Source organism: Salvelinus sp. IW2-2015, linkage group LG32, assembly GCF_002910315.2.
Source record: "Salvelinus sp. IW2-2015 linkage group LG32, ASM291031v2, whole genome shotgun sequence".
NCBI classification, from domain to species: domain Eukaryota; kingdom Metazoa; phylum Chordata; class Actinopteri; order Salmoniformes; family Salmonidae; genus Salvelinus; species Salvelinus sp. IW2-2015.
The window spans coordinates 12,725,860-12,735,942 of NC_036871.1; positions in this window are offsets into that span (position 1 = coordinate 12,725,860).

A 10,083-nucleotide genomic window follows, 5' to 3' on the forward strand; every position below is an offset into this window, starting at 1 on the left:
GGTGGATCATTTGGAAGATGGAACTAATCCAAGCAGTAGATACATCTCCTTTAAATGTTGATATTTGGTTGTGTTGTCAACCAAACACAATTCAATATTACATTTGTATATTACAGTAAATAGCCTARAGTTAAGAATATCTTACAAACTAATGCAACATTGAATCWTAAAATGAGTACTGTAACTCATCAATGGCCACATTTTGAGGTTTCTGTTACTATACATTTCTTCTTATGTAATCATATAAAGCATGCATGTTTAAGATAGCATGCATAGATCAACGCAGGTCTGTGGAGATTTTCACAATTTCTGTAATTGTCACGCCCTGACCTTAGAGAGCCTTTTTATTTCTCTATTTGGTTAGGTCGGGTGTGATTAGGGTAGGCATTCTAGTTCTTTTATTTCTTTGTTGGCCGGGTATGGTTCCCAATCAGAGGCAGCTGTCTATCGTTGTCTCTGATTGGGGATCATACTTAGGCAGCCTTTTTTCTACCTTTAGTTTGTGGGATCTTGTTTTTGRTTAGTTGCTGTGTTAGCGCTACAAAACTTTACSWGTCKTTTATTCTTTCTTGTTTTTGGTGTTCATTTAATACATTTATGATGTAAGCCTGCMACGCTGCACCTTGGTCCAATCCATCTCTAAACGAACGTGACAGTAATAGTYTGTGCAGAATCTCAAACTGTGAAATGCAATACAGGTMATTTGGTTCTGCAATTGAAATAAAATAATAMACTTTTATTTGTCACATGCTTTGTAAACAACAGGTGTAGACTAACATTGMAATACTTACTTACRGGCCCTTCTTAACAATGCAKAGAGAATATCAAAATAATTTAAAAGTGAAATACATAATAATAAATACACAAATTAGATTAGAAGACCAGTGATAAAACATTAATCTGTTGTATAAATAAATTCCCCTTTGAACTTTGCTTTTAAATGGTTGAACGYGCCGTGATAGACATTTGGGTGACAWCTAAACGAGAAATCAGAYGTTGTTTTTTCATTGAAATTTGGTTGTACTTTTAGATGGTTGAAAGCAKAGTGATGAGACATTGGAAATTCAACTARCTTTCTGCTGTCTTTTTGAGTAGGTGAATATAGGTTGTAATGTCATTTATTAACGCATCAACCACATATTACCCAATTATCCACGTTGAAATTATGTGCTGTTCCCAGTGGGATTTAATAACATGAAACTACACACGGTGACACGTGAAATTTCACGTGAAATCATGTTTTTGGTTTAAGGGGGAAAAAGAGGCCAACTTGCAGGTGAAACTCTTTACCTATCCTCAGATACACACTGATTCTGTCTTTAAAATAAAACATTWTTGTAAATTATGTGATGTGATGCTGATGTAATATATGAAGAGTGTATTTCTAAATTCTACATCCGCAATAAAAATTAAAAAAATAATCAGAAATTATTGCTTATGGGTACTTTCATGTGTGTGTAAAATATTACTGTTCTCAGATTTTTTATCTATACATTTTAGGTGGATAGTTTATTAGGTACACTCATCTACTACCGGGTTGGACCCCCYTGTAGCCATGAAGGGATACACCTGGTTAGCAAAAAAATTCAGATTGCTGTGGCGTTCAATCTTTGCTCAATTGGTATCARGRGAYCTAATCTGTGCCAGGAAAACATTCCCCACTAGGTTAGACCACCGCCACCAGCCTGTWCCGTTGACACCCGGCAGGATGGGGCTRTGGACTGCTTACGCCAAATCCTGACTTTGCCATCAGCATGACACAAYAGGAACCAAGATTCGTCAGACCAGGAAATGTTTTTTCCACTCCTCAACTGTCCAGTGTTGGTGATTTGTGTACACAGTGGMGCCGGTGTGGTCGTCTGCTGCAATAGCCCATCCGTGACAAGGATCGACGAGTTGTGCGTTCCGAGATGTCGTTCTGCACATCAATGTTGTACTGCGCYGTTATTTGCCTGTTTGTGCCCCCCCTGTTAGCTTGCACGATTCTTGCCATTCTCCTTCGAACTCTTTCATCAACAAGCTAATTTCACCCGGAGGACTGCCGCTGACTGGTACCATCTTGGTAAACCCTAGACACTGTCGTGCGTAAAAAGCCCAGGAGGCTGGCCATATTTGTATTCACACCCCTCAAGTCAATACTTTGTAGAAGCACGTTTTGCGGTGATTACAGCTGTGAGTCTTTTTGTTTGGAACTCGGTAGTGGGTGTTCCATCTGAGAACAGACAATTTTTACACGGTACTCGCTTCAGCACTCGGCGGTCCTGTTCTGTGAGCTTGTGTGGCCTGGCTGAGCCGTTGTTGATCCTAGACATTTCCACTTCACAATAACAGCCCTTACAGTTAACCGGGGCAGCACTAGCTAGGCAGAAATTTGACAAACTGACTTGTTGGAAAGGTGGCACCCTATGACGGTGCCACGTTGAAAATCACTGAGCTCTTCAGTAAGGGAATTATATGGCCARTGTTTGTCTATGGAGATTGCATGGCTGTGTGCTCGATTTTATATACCTGTCAGCAACAGGTGCGGCTGAAATAGCCRAATCTACAAAGGGGATATACTTTTGTATATACAGTGCCTTCGGAGAGTATTCAGACCCCTTGACTTTTCCACAATTTGTTACGTTACAGCCTTATTCTAAAATGTATTAAAATGTTTTTTTTCCCTCATCAATCTACACACAATACCCCATAACAACGAAGCAAAAACAGGTTTTTAGAAATGTTGGCAAATTTATAAAAATAAAAAAAGAAATATCACATTTCATTGTTCAGACCTTTTAATCAGTACTATGTTGAAGCACCTTTGGCAAKGATTACAAGTTACAAGCTTGGCACACCTGTATTTGTGGAGTTTCTCCCATTCTTCTCTGCAGATCCTGTCAAGTTCTGTTAGGTTGGATGGGGGAGCGTTGCTGCACAGCTATCTTCAGGTCTCTCCAGAGAAGTTCATTYGGGTTCGGGATCTGGCTGGGCCACTCAAGGACATTCATAGACTTGTCCCGAAGCACCTCCTGCGTTGTCTTGGCTGTGTGCTTAGGGTCGTTGTCCTGTTGGAAGGTGTACCTTCTCCCCAGTCTGAGGTCCTAAGTGCTCTGGAGCAGGTTTTCATCAAGGATTTCTCTGTACTTCGCTCTGTTCATCTTTGCCTCGATCCTGACTAGTCTCCCAGTCCCTGCCGCTGAAAAACCTCCCCACAGCATGATGCTGCCACCACCATGCTTCACCGTAGGGGTGGTGCCAGGTTTCCTCCAGACGTGACGCTTGGCATTCAGACCAAAGAGTTCAATCTTGGTTTCATCAGACCAGAGAATCTTGTTTATCATGGTCTGAGAGTCATTACGTGCCTTTTGGCAAACTCCAAACGKGCCACGTCCATCTGGCCACTCTAGCATAAAGGCCTGATTGGTGGAGTGCTGCAGAGATGGTTGTCCTTCTGGAAGGTTCTCTCATCTCCACAGAGGAACTCTTGGCCAAGGCTCTTCTCCCGATTTGGCCGGGATGCCAGCTCTGGGAAGGGTCTTGGTGGTTCCAAACTTCTTCCATTTAAGAATGATGGAGGCCACTGTGTTCTTGGGGACCTTCAATGCTGCAGACATTTTTTTGTACCCTTTCCCAGATCTGTGCTTCGACACAATCCTGTCTAAGAGCTCTATGGACAATTCCTTCAACCTCGTGGCTTGGTTTTTGCTCCGACATGCACTCTCAACTGTTGGAYCTTATATAGACAGGTGTGAGCCTTTCCCAAATCATGTCCAATCAGTAGAATTTACCACAGGTGGACTCCAATCAAATTGAAGAAACATCTCAAGGATGATCAATGAAAACAGGATGCACCTGTTTCAGTTTCGAGTCTCATAGCAAAGGGTCTGAATACTCATGTAAATAAAATGTCTAAAAACCTGTTTTCGCTCTGTCATYATGGGGTATTGTGTGTAGATTGCTGAATCATTTAAAAAAAATCGATTTTAGAATAAGACTGTAACGTAACAAAATGTGGAAAAAGTCAAAGGGTCTGAATACTTTCGGAAGGCACTGTACAGWATATGAGCCAGTGTTTCTCCTTACCATCACTTAGACTTAGATGGAGGTAAGCCTACTACGCAGGTTTGCGTTTCTTGTAATGAATCTTGTTCTGAAGGCAGCTCTGYAGTGKTCACTAGCTGGCACAGCTGAAAAGACAAACTCAGATTTTAAACCTAACCTTAAGCCTAACCTTAACCACACTGCTAACYGTAATGCCTAACCCTAACTTTTATATGTATTGAGTGTAGACAATTTCGACTTTGCAACAAACCCATCTAGTGGAAATTTCTCAGTTCTGCCTACAGGACAAGACTCATCCCAATAAACATCAACCTTCATCTACTGTTCTGTTAGGAAAAGGGAATATTGGTCAAACCTTGGGAATATTGACCACAATCATCACTCATAACGACTGCCATCCTTCTGATGAATAAAGAGTATRCAATACCTATAATATGCTTATTATATTACAATAACTTTAAGATAAGAGTATACTTGCCTGATCTCTTGTGCATTATTTGTCTCTTTTAGCTCAGCACCATCTCAGATCCTTATCTCTTCTGTGGTGTCAGCCACTCAGTGGATTCACAACACAACGTGAACAGTCCCCCACTGGAGATCCCTGGCATTCGCTGGAAAAAGACAGATGGCGAAGAACAACCTCAGAATGTGATATGAGCAATGTGTAAGAAAAGAAGGGCACACAGTCCTGCATAGTGGATACAATATTAAAATCAATACATTTTTCTTACGTACGCCTCTCTCTCTCTCTCTCTCTCTCTCTCTCCTCTCTTCTCTCTCCTCTCTCTCTCTCTCTCTCTCTCTCTCTTCTCTCTCTCTCTCGTCTCTCTCTCTCTCTCTCTGCTCTCCTCTCTTTTCTCCTCTACCTCGTAATTTAATCATGTGTATTTAAGGGATGGATGCATTAGGGTTTACATCAGCTGACATGTGCAGCCAGAGCAGGAGTTGTAAATCAAACTCACTTTGAATGACATCTCCCCCAGACAGAATTCCTTGCTGAATCATCACATCCATGTTTGTCAGGCCTAAGGATAGTGGACTGGATTGGTTGAGCATGCATATCAATCAATCAACTCCTGACCCAGTATTGACCTTGAGCTGGCTGGTGTACCAATATAATATACTGTTTGTAAGCACATCTATTTAAAACTTTCTGGAGGGACAATTTCACACCACCACACTGACCCAATGGATTGTCTGAGTCAGCTGCTAACAGAAGTAAAAATGTACAACGTAATGGCATAGTTATATTTGATAACAATGAAACATCACAGCACGTAAGTGAAATGTTTTGATGATGTTTTACTGGTAATGGGACATTACAACAACAATAAGTTTTGGTCAGTGTGTGCTGTGTGTTGTGGTGGACCTTATTTAACAGGCAAGTCAGATTAAGAATAAATTTATTTTTACAATCGACGGCCTAACCGGGCAAACCCGGATGACGCTGGCCAAATTGGTGCCCGCGCATGCGGACCCGCAGAGAGTCAGCGGCGGGATGTTGAACAAGCCCTGGATTCGAACCAGGGACTGAGTGGACACCCTTGACTGAGAGGCAGTGCCTAGACCGCTGCATCCATGTGTGTGTGTTACAACTATGTAACGGTACTAGAATGCTTAAAAGGCCACTTAAAATTTTAAATACCGGGATATCGGTTTATCGGCCAAAAATGTCAATATCGGTGCATCACTGACTAGTAACCTACTGTTCAGTAACTGTAATTGCAATTTCGTATTTTAGTAGCTTGGCTTAGGACAATGTTAGAATTACGCTGGCAAGCCCATCATTTTAGGTTGGGGGAAAAAGTCCAATGCAAGATCATTTTGATTCAGAACGTTCGTTCGACAGGTCCAAACACAATCTGCTTTCTCTTCAGAAACTGACACAGTCCTTCCAGATACAGCATACATTACTGCTAAAAGAGTTCAAACTTCACAACACAGAAAATAGGACTGATAGTTATGTGAAATAGTTGGGTATGGCTACATGTCGTGCTAATAGGAACATACATTCATTGTGTATTTCATCTTAGAGGCGTATACCAAGGCAGAACATAGAAACCCATAATCTATTGTATACTAATATTGAACAACAATAGTTGTTTGCCTGCGTGGCCTAATGCCAAATAGTTCCAAATTAATCCCGCAAGTAAATAATAAATAATACCGCAAATGACATTATTGTCAACAATAAAAGGTAAATGCAGGCGGCATTTTCTCATTCACAGCCAACGCACAGTTCTATGATCGGCTCTGATATCTATGAACCGAAACCCATTACGATGTATGTATGTATGCGTGTGCCAAGTGTTAATATCCCTAATATTTTCGTATGTGCGCAAGACTTTTCAGAAAATGTGCCTGCGACAAATTTGAGTGTACATTTATGCTATAAATGAGCTAAACGTTTATAATGGCACGGCCCCTGGACAGTGTCTTTCCTCAATATCTTAGTTTGCAGCTGAAAGACCAAATCACAGCTCTTTTACTTGGCACATGCCAGCGGTTGCCACAACTGTCCCTTGAAAACCGTGTGGTGAAAGGGCGCAAAGCAATGCCAGCAACCTACATAAGCCCTACTCGAGCCTGGGAGCGGATGTCAGTTCAACCATCTAGTTGGATTACCTCTTGGTTGACGTTGTCAACTAATGTACTTCAACCACGTCACACCTGTCATTGATTAGGGTTACAGTTTGGAGTGAAAAACAGACAAAACATTCCCTTACTTTAGGTTTTCCACTTGTTGAACGTCATCACATTAGCTTTTAAGGTTGAAATGACGCAGAAACCTAATCCAGTTTTTTTGCGCCAGTGGGTGCACATAGTGACCCTGACAAAGCAAATCCACTTGTATTAGTTATGTTATATGTATATGTAATGTTATGTGTGTGTGTGCGTGTGCTGTGTGTGTGTGTTGTGTGTGTGTGTGTGTGTGTGTGTGTGTGTGTGTGTGTGTGTGTTGTGTGTGTGTGTGTGTGTGTCGTGTGTGTTTTTCCCACGTGGGGGGGGGGTGGGGGGGGGGGGGGCCCCCGTGCTGACAGTTCAAACATGATGCAGGAACAGTACCAGGCTATGTGCCCTTCTCACCTTAAATGGACTTCGTACAAACTTTAACACTTTCAAACTCCCTTAAGTGTGTCGACATGTCTGGCTCACATTTCAAACCTAATAAATTATTATTGGTCCAGACAACAGCAATCTTATGACCACATAGTGCCCCGCTGGTTTAAACTGATTTCAAGACGGCGCATTCGGACTGAGAAGGAATAGTCTGGCTCTTGGATTGCTTTTTCTCCTGTAATAAGCTACACAGAGCAACAAGAGAAGTTTTGAACACACAAACCGAAGGTTTGTTTCAGTTTTACCTGACAGCTAAATGACCAAAGAGAAACATGCTGAGATAAAGACCTCCGGACATTGAGGTACATGATTTATAGTTGTTATCTGTTTTTTTCACTTGCAAATCTCAATTAACGACCCCTGGTTTTGGGAGTGAGGTGTCTTTGCGAGCGTTTTTATGCGGCAGTGTTAGGCCTACTGCTGAGCCATGTTGTAAATATACACTGGGTTGGCAACCGCTAGAATTAGATGATTTGGAAGCAGCGGCAGGAATTTTACAAATTAGCCTACTCTCCACGTTTTCCAAATTTAATGGAGGTATTTTTCCTTTGGGATTTTTATGACTTGTTTTTTAGGCTACATGGAGAAAGAAGAACTTACTCTTAAAACAGTAAAACGTTGTGGGTACAGACACTGCAACATAAATTCCCATGGGGACAAATAAAGTCTAGTAAGTTAAGAGTAGTGGTTATTTTAAGCAACGTGCTAGGATAAAGTGACACCACGAGACCATTTCTTCAGTCAAGAGACGCCCAATGCGAGTTTTGCAACGGCAAATTTTGCGACCACTTTAAAGTCCTTTTTCATCCTGGATAGACTCACACACTTGGTTCAGGGCAATGCCGAATTAAAAAGAAATAGAATCAAACCAGCTACAATGCTACAGCTTCCGATCGGCTAGCACGAGAATTCCTGTCGTTCCTTCTCATACTAGCCAATCATTCTGTGCTACCACTGAAGTTTCAGCACCAAGTGGACTGCCATTGCAGCAGTTGTACAGGATTGCTATGCCTATTATTTTTGATGGGGGAAAAATATTTACAAACCAATAACCGTTGCTTTAAGAGAATTGTCCTAAACATTGTAATAATAGTCGATGGGGGGATTCTACTACTGTAGTACGCCCACACATTTTTTTTTATCAAAACAAAATGCCGAGAGAGCCACTTTACTAAAGGCAAAAACTGTAGACTGAGAGAGAGCGAGGAGAGAGCGAGAGGGGCGAGATTGTGTATCTGCCATTGAGCAAGAAAGGCCTATATAATCAATGCTTGTAAGGAGAGGGACTCACCTGCAAATAAATGTAAGGGTCAATGAATGGGAACATAGGCCTACATAACCTCTAAAAATAAATAAGCGTTAACAAATGAGAGCTGTATTACTGAATCATCATTGTATAAAACCAACCCAAGACATGCCGGTGGAATTGGGCATGCATAATATCCTTCCTGGACAATGGCCTACACCTCTGCCTAGATACATGAACTTCCTTTATTAGAAGACATTTGAATGGAAGTGTGGCCGGGGTACTTGACGGCCACCATTAGCATTTTAATTAATGGCTGTTATGAACAACACTCTGTGACCTTGGCTGTGTCAGGGTGCCGCTTAAGACGTGGTCAATGACTCCTGTCAGCTGTCCGAAAATACCTCAATAATTCATATATGGCCGTCTGCGGGGCATTAACCGCCATTCAAATCTTGTGCTGCGCGGACGACGCCTCGTTATATCCTGCCTTTAGTGAGAAAGCAACGTGCACCTTTGGTGTGTGCTCTACGGATCATTAAAAATGTCTAGGAGGCGCATCAGTGTTCGTTAGAAATGGAGATTAGAATGTGTCCGGGCGGTGACAGAAAGGTCTAACACTTAAATGTCTGCCTGAACCCTGCCAGCCACCTCCAAAGACAGGACTATCAAGTCAAGTGCAAGGGACAGGCTATTGGCAAACAAGCACAAAAATTCCCATTTTAAACGATGACAAGAACCGTGGTGTCCCTGCAGAACATCCGCCTCAGGTGTCAAGACGTCTAGGAATTTATACGGAGTTTGCTCTCGTCCCTACCAAGGCTGTAAAGTCTAAGCATGAAACCCTTAAGCAATAATCTAAACAGTTTGGAGGCAACTGCATGTTTTTATACCGCCGCCAGCTGAAGTGATCTCCATGTGATACATATACCACACTTTTATGTAGCGGCCTAGACTGCGGTATAAGCTTAACGCTCCCCATCCCTCTACCGTCGTAGCAGAGTAATGATGCATTTTCATTGATAATGTATCGCAACGATGACACTATACCATCAACGTGTTGTATATTTAACCCAGAGATATGTAACCCAGTGATAACTCATTTGAGTAAACATAGCATAGGGCTATAGGGAGGTCTATCCATCTCACCACTGTGAAACCTTCACTTACACAGTTTGTCAAGGAGCATCAAGTCAAAAGAAGAGAATAATTAGTCGGGCAGGGTCAGGGTGATCGCAGGCGGGAGGGCGAGCAGGTGCGTTTCATCATAGTGTGCTTGAGAGATAAGAGGTCAATGAACCGATGCCGAGCTAATCTTTAACCGATCTCTTTCCAACAATACAAGAGACAATTTGGATTTTCCTGGAATGTGTTCTGGTATCAAGGCGTAATTGTGCGCGTTAGTGAGCATGAAGTGTCCTGCTGACCTTTTGTAGAGGTCTGAACAGATTTGACACCATAAAGAACCCCCAAACATAGTCTGCTTACCTTGTTAGTAGGACCGTCTGACAAGGTCAAAATAGTCTCTCATTAGACAGATGTTCCCAGCTAGGAGATCGGGTACCAGACATGGATGTACAACTTTCTCCTTGACAGTTCCGATAACACATTCTAGAATTGCACCAGAACCCAGCCAAAATATGTTTCAGGACAGCGTTCAAAACATGTTTCGC